Consider the following 10,129-nt stretch of genomic DNA (forward strand, 5'->3'; position numbering starts at 1 on the left):
CATGCAGGCAACTGGATAGCACTTCTCTTTTTATCCTACCTATTCTTATTCATATAATTGTCTAATCTTTATTTGAAACTCCCTAAGCTATTTGCCTCAATAATTTAAGTTTTATTCATACTCTGGGGTTTGAAGAAACAGAGCATAGTGTCTCCTGCAAGAAAAAGCCAAATGATGTTTCTTTGTGGCTGGAATTTAATCTATTCTAAGTGGTGCCTCTGTTCCCTAGTGCTTTGCTTACCGGAGGTTAGCTCTCTGGTGCTGAAAATAGAAGGTATTTTAGCATTTATGTGCCAGTGTGTGTGTGCAGGAATGCAAATCTGTAAAAGCTCCAGAGTTCATCTAAAATGCTAATAGAATCATATAGCTCCCAACTTATAGAGCTTCCAACCTGGAGAATACAGGATGCTCATCACTCCTTCCCAGACATAAGAAACACAGCTATTGGTCTGTCTCTTTTTCCACTGGTCAGCAGGGAGTGGTCTTAACTTTCACTGTTGTTACACAAAGAAAACGGCCTTGAATTTTATTGAGGGTGTTGTTTACATTCCTGATCTCTAGAGGTGTTAATTCCAGATGTGGGGGCAGTCATTCTTTTACACTCTTTTTAAACATTTATACTTCAACTCAGGTATAATCTAATTTAATGGTTAGAGCATCCTTCCATATAGCAAAAGGAAAGAGACAAAATCAGTCAGCCCCTGCAGCCATATTACAGAGAACAGAAATGAAAATGGGAGAAATCTACCACAGCTTCCATGAAAAAAAATATGGCCCAGCAGTATCAAGCTCTGCTACCAGACGAATGACATGCTGAGCAGGAACAGCTCTGGAGAGAAAGGGAAGTAGGGAACACCACAGCTGGGGGCTTCCACACCTTACCTACCAGCCTGAGTATCACATCCTTGTTTGTGTACACACAGCATTCGTACACTAACTCTCTACCATCAAGTAATGAACTTTCTGTTCAGAGTGCTCTAAATTAAATCACTTTTCAGACAATCTAATTTGATGGATCTCCGTCCTGATCATATGTAAAGGACATATTCTTTGTTTGCGTAGTGCAACAGGAGCAAATGCCAAAATGAAGTTTGACAAACTAGTATCTGACTCTACTACTATCTAAATGATTCAAGACAAGGTTTTGTTTGGGTTTTTTTTATCTATCTACTCTCTATTCAAGCAAATGGGCACATCTCCATCCATGAATAGTGTCAGGCAGTTAAACTTACTAACATCTTAAAGTAAAATAATTTTAAATCCCTCTAGTAAGAGCTCCTGCAAATCTTCCACAGTGAAGATTTTAAGCGTCTCTGCATTTCTTGGCTCTCTCCACAGTAGGATACAAGCTTGTTCCGACATCACAAGAACAACTCCTAGTATGTCACTTGCAGCATAAAGACAAGGCCAAGGTACACAGAATCTGACCTTGCCACCTCTATACAACAGAAGTTCTGTTACCACTATGTCATGTGCATAAGAAAAGGAGGAAAAAATGAGGAAGCTTGCCTGGAAAAATTTCAACCCAAAGATCAGATTATTCCTGAAACCTGCACTGGAGAGCAGGGCCTAGAAATGTTACAGATTCCCCCTCATGCCTGCATAAATCATCAGCTCTTGGGGCCAGCAAACACTGTTAAAGCATCCGAGCTCCTTTTGAGAAGCATCCTGCAAAGGCAAGTAAGGAACTAGAAAGCATGTTTACCAAATAGTCTGAGGTGAATTTTAGATCTCTCAAGAGGCCCCAGCCACATAATTGCAAATACTTGTTATTTCATCTGAACCTCATAACTCTAACTTGCAGTGATTAAACTAAAATTCCCATCCCAGATCTGCAGGAACACAAGTGCTAAAACAACTGCTAAATCTCAGTATCACATTCAGCCACCTTAGTAATCTGTTTAAAAAAGCAAACATCTGCAATCACATTACCAAGCAGACAAGGGGATGAGATCTCCCAAAAGGGATATGTTGGGCTAGAGAGAATTTTTGCTTAAAAAGGAAGCTTATATCATCAGGATGAAAAATCCCAACCAAGGAAAGCAGCTATGTGCTGTAAAACTTAACCACCGTAATGAATAGCAATGTTTTTTATCTCTCTTCAATGCCTGAACAATTGAAATGCTTACAGTGGATTCTCCCCTTCCTAAATGCAGGTCCAGTCTGTTATGTAAAAAGATTCCTTCAGGTTTATCACAATGAGCATAGAATTCTTTGTAACAAGCACGACTAATACAGCAAATACACTCGCATTCTTATGTGGTACTGGTAAATAAATAAAAATAATCCCTAACACTAACACAATCCCCCATATGTCATCATGGTAACAATGCTCTGGAGCATCTTAGCCTGCTCACTGTCATGATCCAAACAGCCTCAGCCATCTGAGTGAGCCAGGGCAGGTTTTCTTCTTTAATGAATCAGGGAGAGAAACCAAATGCTGAAGCTGATCTTGCTGAACGTTTTCAGGTGGCTGCACAGAACCCTCACAGCATTATGATACATCCATAGAAAAAAAGAGACAGACTCAATTTCACATGGCCAACAGCATTGCTTGTGCTTCAATATCTTCTGTCAAGATGAAGTTTCTTTGGAAAAAGTACAGCAAATTTCATTCACTGCAATCAGTTTGTAGAGGCTATTGTTGCCAGTGGCAGCTTTGATCAGAAGAGGGTAACTTAGTGGTTTAGGGAGAAGTTTAGTACACAGTAGATGACAAACACAAAGACCTCTGACCTGTGGACAGGTGGGTGGGAAGGGAAAGGGGCTGTTAGGGCAGAAGACCCAGGGGTGCTGCTTTCCCCACTTCATGTCACTGAACAGTGTCTGCTGCTGCTCCAGGCAGGATGCAATTAGGCTTCTAACATGTGATGCTCCCTGTGATGCTCCTCTGCCACAGTTCGCCTGCGTGGCTGGGTCTCAACACTCTCCACTGCACAGTCTGTCTGTGTAATCAGTGGTAGGGCCTCAACACTCAGATGATTTTAAGCGAGGACTTAACGGCTATGATGAGAGGCTTGGTCCAAATTACAGCAGGCTCAGCAACACCACCAAGTTACAGTAGTTCAGCAAGCTGCCACCTTTCAGCTGATCTAGAGGCACTGTCTGCATGTGCCCACCCAAATATGAGGTAATGTGGCTTGGACTAAACCTAAATGGTTTAATGTTAAATTGGATTACTTCACCAAAGGCACCTGATATTTAACCTGTATCCCAACCACTTTTCTGTTTTTGTTGGATGTTGAAGTTGCAGTACATACAGGTCAATGGCCAGCTCCACACCTAATGCTTTGCTATCTTTTTGATAAATTATACTCATTAACTCTACTGTTTCTTCTGCAATTTGAAAGGATTAAAAAGACTTGGACAATAAGATAGTTAACTAGGACTGCAAAGCACATTTTCAAGGACTAAATTTTGTATCTTCAGTTCTCTATTGTTTTTCAGTGACTGTGAAGTACAGAATGAGGGGGCTTTACCTAAAAGAAGTAATTGAAGTCTTAAATGCATACTTGATTGAGTACAATTACCCACCAACTCTTTTGAACTACAGACAGGCAGAGATGAAGCATGGAGAGAAGGCACAATAGCTTTTTATGTAACAAGCTTTAATGCTCTTGGCTGGGAAGCAGTATGCTTAAAGCTTTGGCAGCACTCTGATGCCCCTGGTTTCCTTCACACTAGGAATGCATTGACAGTAGAAGGGATGCTTACAATTAAACAGTTGTTAATATGTTGTAGTTAACAAATAAACATGGATTCATGCATTAAAATTTGGCTATGACAAAATATGGGGTTGTTTAGATCTGGGGTTTTACTTCAGCATGCTGAAAAAGACAGATCAGAATTGATTCTGGCTTTCAAACACCCTCAAACATGGAATTCCTCATGTACACAGAGAGAAATTATAAACAATGGAAAGATGTCCTGTCAGCAGAGGACAGGATGAGGAGCACAGTGGGCAGCATTGTAAATCATATTCTGTTACTGACTTTCCTTGAACTGGGAAAATGCACTTCATCTCCCTAGCACAAACCATATCTGTAAATCAGGTCACTTTGGATCTGCTACTACTCAATACCTTGCATTACTGCACTAATCTGCTTATGCTCTCACTGGCTCTAACACCCAAGTCAGTTGCCTTTTTTAGCCCTAAAACTGGCCCATGGAGTCTGGTATAGCCTGATACAACTTCTTTCCTCCTGCACCTATTTTGCAATCAGTATCCCAAGTAGGTAGTCTAAAGCTCTACTGGGCGTTTTTACATGAGATCACACTTCTTACTGTAGCACAGGCATGCCCTAAGTTTCTCATCCTCTGTCTCATTATAAATCAGAATAATGAGTGCTTCACTTATAAAGCGCTCTGCACGGTGTTCATGACCAATGGCCAGTCCAGGATAGTTCTGTGTACCAGGTACATCATCTCTGTTCTGGGCTGTGGTTACAGGAAAGCAAAACAGAGTTTTGCTATATTTCCTAGTCCCTCCACCATGCCTTCTACATCAAGCCATGTCTGCTACACAGGATTTACCATATTAAAAATCAGAAATGGTTGTAAAAAGCACTTGTTAAAGGGCTAGCCATGAAATACTATGATGACTTCTGTTAAAAACATCATATGCCACAGCACTTTTTTGCCATTAGAACAGAAAAGCCAAGAGAGATGGTATTTTTAAAATTACTTATTTACCATTAGGACAGCGTATTATATCCCAGATGATGAATATATATGGCCCTGAAGACACCTGTAATCCAAGCATGTTCTTTTTCTTCAAAATTCATTGGCAGTTTAGGTGTAACTGCATAAGAAACAAGTAGGCTGGGCAGTTGTTAATGTGCAAGGAGCAGGGAAACAAAGATCCTGAATGGCAACAAAGAAGAGAAGCATGAGGACACTCTGAGGTTGGTTAGTCTTGTTCACCTCTAGGGTCTCAACAGTCAACATACAAATTTTGGTGCACCAAAACCACATTAGCAACTTGTGAAGGTGAAAACACCTCCTTTGAAAAGGAATTGACAGTTTGGTCATCCTTAGTAAAAATATAGGCTGAATAATCACTGAATTTTTACTGTCAGCAACAGTCAGCTGCATCAGTGTCTTCTTTGCCTTATCAACAAAAGGCAAAAGCAAGCACCCCTGACATGTTCATGGTGACTAGCAATGGCCTCTGACTCAGCAGAACTTGGCATCCCTCTGGTCTGCAGAGGAGGGGGGATGAAACAGGCAAAGGGTACCCATGTACAATATTTGAATTTTCTTTGGGGCAGCTACTGGGCAAATTCACTGATGGGATGCTATAATGACAGTTCTCATGGGGCTATTTCATGTGAGCTGCTGGATTCCATCTGTTGATATTACTCGGGTCACTAGGTCTTGGATACTTAGGTTGGGTTTTTTTTGTCCTAGGTCAGAATTTTGCCTACAGATACTTAGGTGCAAATTACCACAGATGTGGGAGTCTGCAAAAGTCAGGTATTAACAAGAGCCCTCAGACCATATGCTCTGTGTGTTTGTGATATTTTTTTAAACAAGTTGTTTTCAGATCCCTTATGACAAATTTTTCAGAAGGACGTATTTGCTTTTATTCCATTGAACCAGATGATTCTGTTAATTAATGATATGCTTTATTCCTTGCACACTGCAAGCTCCTGCTCAGCAGGCACTGCTGGCATGCAGGATCCATATATTCATCCTCCACAGACCCCAGTGTGTTTCAAAGTCTCCTCGTCCTCTAGCACCACAGGCCAAGTTTGGTTACAGACTAGCTCCTTAAACTTTTTTTTGTGATTATGTGATTAAGCAATGTCTCCAACCTTTCACTTCACAGAAGCACAGCACCTGCGGACCTCTGGGGACTGGTCAGTGCAACCTCCTGCCCACAGCAGAGTCAACCAGAGCAGGCTGCTCAGGACTGGGCCCAATTGGGTTTCGAATATTGGTAAGGATACAGGTGCCATGACCTCTCTGGGCAATCTGTTTGAGTGCATTTAAATTTGAAATTTGCTATCCACAATCATCTCAACAGCTTTTATCTTGATAATTAAAAGTGACTATTAGCAACATCAGCATGTAAATATCACCCACAGACACCCTCTCCTTGTCTGCCCTGATGTGAGAATGGTGTCTTTCACCCCCAAGTCAACCTCTCCCATAAGATAAAGGATTGTTGTTGCCAGTGTTTAAAGGTGTATCATCATCATTATTTTAAAACAATATCCAGATTTCCAGAACACATGATGGGACCGAGTCCACAGAAGTTATAATATTTACTTTGCCTTTTATCACTAATGTTTGGCATTTTCAATTCAGTGCAAACATTAAAACTATAATATCTCCCAGCAGTTTTATTTTCCATTTTTTATCGTATTTTTATTTTGTTATAGGCCTGTCTCTGATAGTCATTGTTTTAAAGTGTGCTATCTGATCTTCAGTGCAGACTAGTATTAAAAGGAAATGGCAAATTGCTTTAGGATATTAATAATCCAATCCAAAATAACTACCTCTACACATTTTGGTGCTGTAACTTTCCCACTTCCTTTTCTTCCTCTACAGAGCCTAATGTTAGTGTGAAATACACACAATGTTGTAATGGCAAGAAACACTGCTGTGGCTTCTATTGACTATGAAAAGATATGACTGCTAAGAGCTGAGAAACATTAATAAAAGGGTAAAAAAAACCTTACCTGAAATTGGCCAGCATAAAAATGGAAATTTATTCAAAGTTAACAGATAATTTGACAAAGTAGAAGCAAAGGAACCCAAGACAGAGCTTGAGGAACTCTGTCTATCTGCAACTAAGCAAGGTTTTGAATTATGTCCCTTCATTAAAGTTACCTGCCACCGCCTGCTCTACAGGTAAAATCTCAAGGAGATGAAAACTTCAGCTGAGTTAATTGAGAAGTTCTAAGAGAATTTCATGGCCAGCACAGTACAGAAAGATGCTCTCAAATTCCAAAATACTTGGGATAATAATCCTTACATTTTGTTCATAAACAGTAATATTCCAACCTAAAAGGAGCTCATGTTTTACCATCTATGGAGGAAATAAGGACTTTCTAAACCATGGAGGTAATCCCTCCTGCTGCTTTTGCAAAACTTGCCAAACATTCTCTTGTAGGAGATGTTGCTTGTATGTTAAGCTCAAAGTTTAACACCCTTCTCTATTCAAAATTAATACTTCTAAGGATTTAGTCTGGGCTTGGTCTGTATTAAGAGACTATAGCCAACACTGTAATGTTAGCTTTGGCACCACTCATCTAATGCACACCAGTCCCCACCTTGGTATTTTATGTTCTAAGTCATTTGGCTAGGGCGTGATACAGACTCCCACAGGCAATTAATAGGGGCCCATATGCTACAGCCCTCTTGATGGCTACACAAGTGACTGAAAACACCGATGTCCAAGAAGAAATTCTAAGATACCCATCTATGGAAGCTCTACAATAAAAATTATCAAAATCGTCCTCCCAAATAATACAACCACAAATTTACACTCAACAAAATTATTCACTATTCTCCCAAACAATCACTGAAAAAGTTATTTTCTTCCATGTCCATCCAGAATGTTAAAATCACAGGTGAGATAGAGGCAAATGAAGAGGAAATTATAATTCCAAGGACAGATATGATCATCCTCTGCTTCTAGCAACAGATGTATTGTTGGTCAAAGACTCCCTGTCCATCTGTTTTGCTGATTGAGGATGTCAATTAAACTCAGACACCAGAGTGAAAAGAGTAGGCTCATTTTACTCTTAATAGTTAAAGAGTATAACCAAGTAATACAGAAAATAAGCAATAAGAAAAATACAGCATAGTGCACTTACGTATTACTACATACAGTTAATTATAGAAAATAAGAATAAGCAAGGTAATGCACGTAATCATTACTACATGATGGGAGAATAATGATTAAGCAAGATACATCACCACTTGCATATGTTACCAACATTCAGATCCACACTGGAGAACCTTTCCCTGCAAGTGGGATGTCCTACATGATGTGTCCATCCATAGGTGAGGCATCCAAAGTCATGGCAAGCAGGTCCAGCCTTATATACTAAAAATCATCAAGTCAGAATGACTTGCACTTTTCTTTGAGCAGAAACATCTGGTTTTATCCTCCTGTTGGATTTCACCCAAAGCCTGTCCAGGGCTCAAGGGAAAGAACCAAGGGAGTTTCTAACAAGGCCAAACACTTGGGTTCTCAGCCTAGAAGGCGGCTAAACAAGGAAAGCTAGATACATTCTCACAACATTTCATCCTCACTACTGATTATATTCTGTCTAACCTACATCTTTCACCAGTGAGCATACATAATTCATTAATGATCAGATACTAATAATAAACACTAATGGTAATACAGATTTTACTAACTAACAGATACTAATAATGGATAATGTTTGGTTGCGAGGTTCATCTAGAGGTCAACTTTATTTCAGAGCCTATTATTCAGACCCTAGCACTACACCACCAAACAACAGAGTAATAAATATGCAAACTGAATAAAGAGGCACCTGAAGCCATTGGAATCTCTGTGCAGAAGAGTTTGTTATGTGCCATTACTCTATTGGTGTCTCTTTTTTTTATAAATAAAAGATAATAAAATGTGTTTCTTTGCAGTAATAACACTGACTACATTATTGCAACAGTGGTAAGAGTGACATCAGGTCTGATAGGCTTGCATAGGTCAGGAATGAATTGGAAGGAAAGTGGTTTAGAGAGGCTGCAAAGATCATATTTGCCAGCAACAGTAGCTGTGCCTGCAGAGACATCTAACCAAGCCTGACAATCAACAGGGAAACCAGAAAAACACAGTGTCTTACACAGATGCTGTACTCTGAAGTAGTATCTATAATTGCAACAAGAAGAGAGGTTCCCTAGTCCAACTTTCCATGTCATTTTTTGGGAAATGATCCCAGTACTGAAAATAAATTAAGATCTTAAGTTCTTGAATTACTTCCATTTGTATCCCAAATAGAAAGCATTTACAGTAACTTGGCAAAAATACTTATTTTAAAACAAAAACGTAAGTTTGAGTTATTGCTGGAAAATGTTGGCATTGCTGAAGACAGCCAGCAAATTCTGCATTTATCATCAAAACCAGTAGTGAGTGGGCAGCAGCTCTGCCAGCCCTGACTACCTGCAACCTTCTGCCAGGGGTCTTTAATCCCACTCTTACCCAAACTAGCCCTGTCATACTGTGGTTCCTCTGCAGAAATGCCATGCAAGGAAGACTGTGCTTGTCTCTGTAGAGCAGACACTATAGGATGCTTTGTTGTAACCCGAGTTTGTTCTTCAAAGGAAATTCTGAGATGGCTATCACATCAACAGTGACAGTTTTTCCTTACGATCACCATAATGGTTTCCTAGTTCCTGGCTTGAATTAATCATGTGCATCTATCTAGTAGGTACTACACTCACACTTCTAACTTGCTTAACTTCTTTAACTTAACCATTATTGCATTACAATGATTTTAAGCTAATACCATCATGAACAGGAGTTGTACCAGCAACCAAAACAGAAAAGGTCTACAACTGGAATTTGTGTTTCACTAGCCTGTACAGCTAAAGTAAGAACTGCTATGAAAAGCCAGAAAACAGAGAGGTATCCCTCAGTCCTTACAATTCTAATTTGAAAATAAGGATTTCTTTATAACAATCTAGCAGCAGAAGCAATTTGAAGGGGCTAACTGAAATTTTTACTAAGGATCTGTCTAAAAGATTAGGACATGTGCATGACCACCACAAAACCGTCCAGCTGGAAACCAGCTTTGGCCTGTCCTTGACTGGGCACTGCTGACTAGCTCAGTACCTGAGACAACGGATCCACAGGCAAGTGTGGGCTCTGCCAGGAAGGCAGCCAGTGGTACAGACACCCTTCAGCTGGCACATCACACCTGCCTGCTAAGGAGATTTTGTCAATATTTCATTTATTTGAGGAAGGAAGAGAATAGTTTAAACATCAGCCTAGCTTTTAAGTTTTTAATAAAGCTCCTGTAACTCCTGGGATTATATCAGCCTAGATCAAGGTCACCTTATCTGGATGTTTTTTGGTTTTAGACACAAGCTTGTTCTTGTGTTTAATGTTCCCCAATGCTGCAAATGACCCTGTTGTAAGGACAAGCAA

The sequence above is a fragment of the Athene cunicularia genome (assembly GCF_003259725.1).
Source record: "Athene cunicularia isolate RWA chromosome 4 unlocalized genomic scaffold, athCun1 chr4_part3, whole genome shotgun sequence".
NCBI lineage: Eukaryota > Metazoa > Chordata > Aves > Strigiformes > Strigidae > Athene > Athene cunicularia.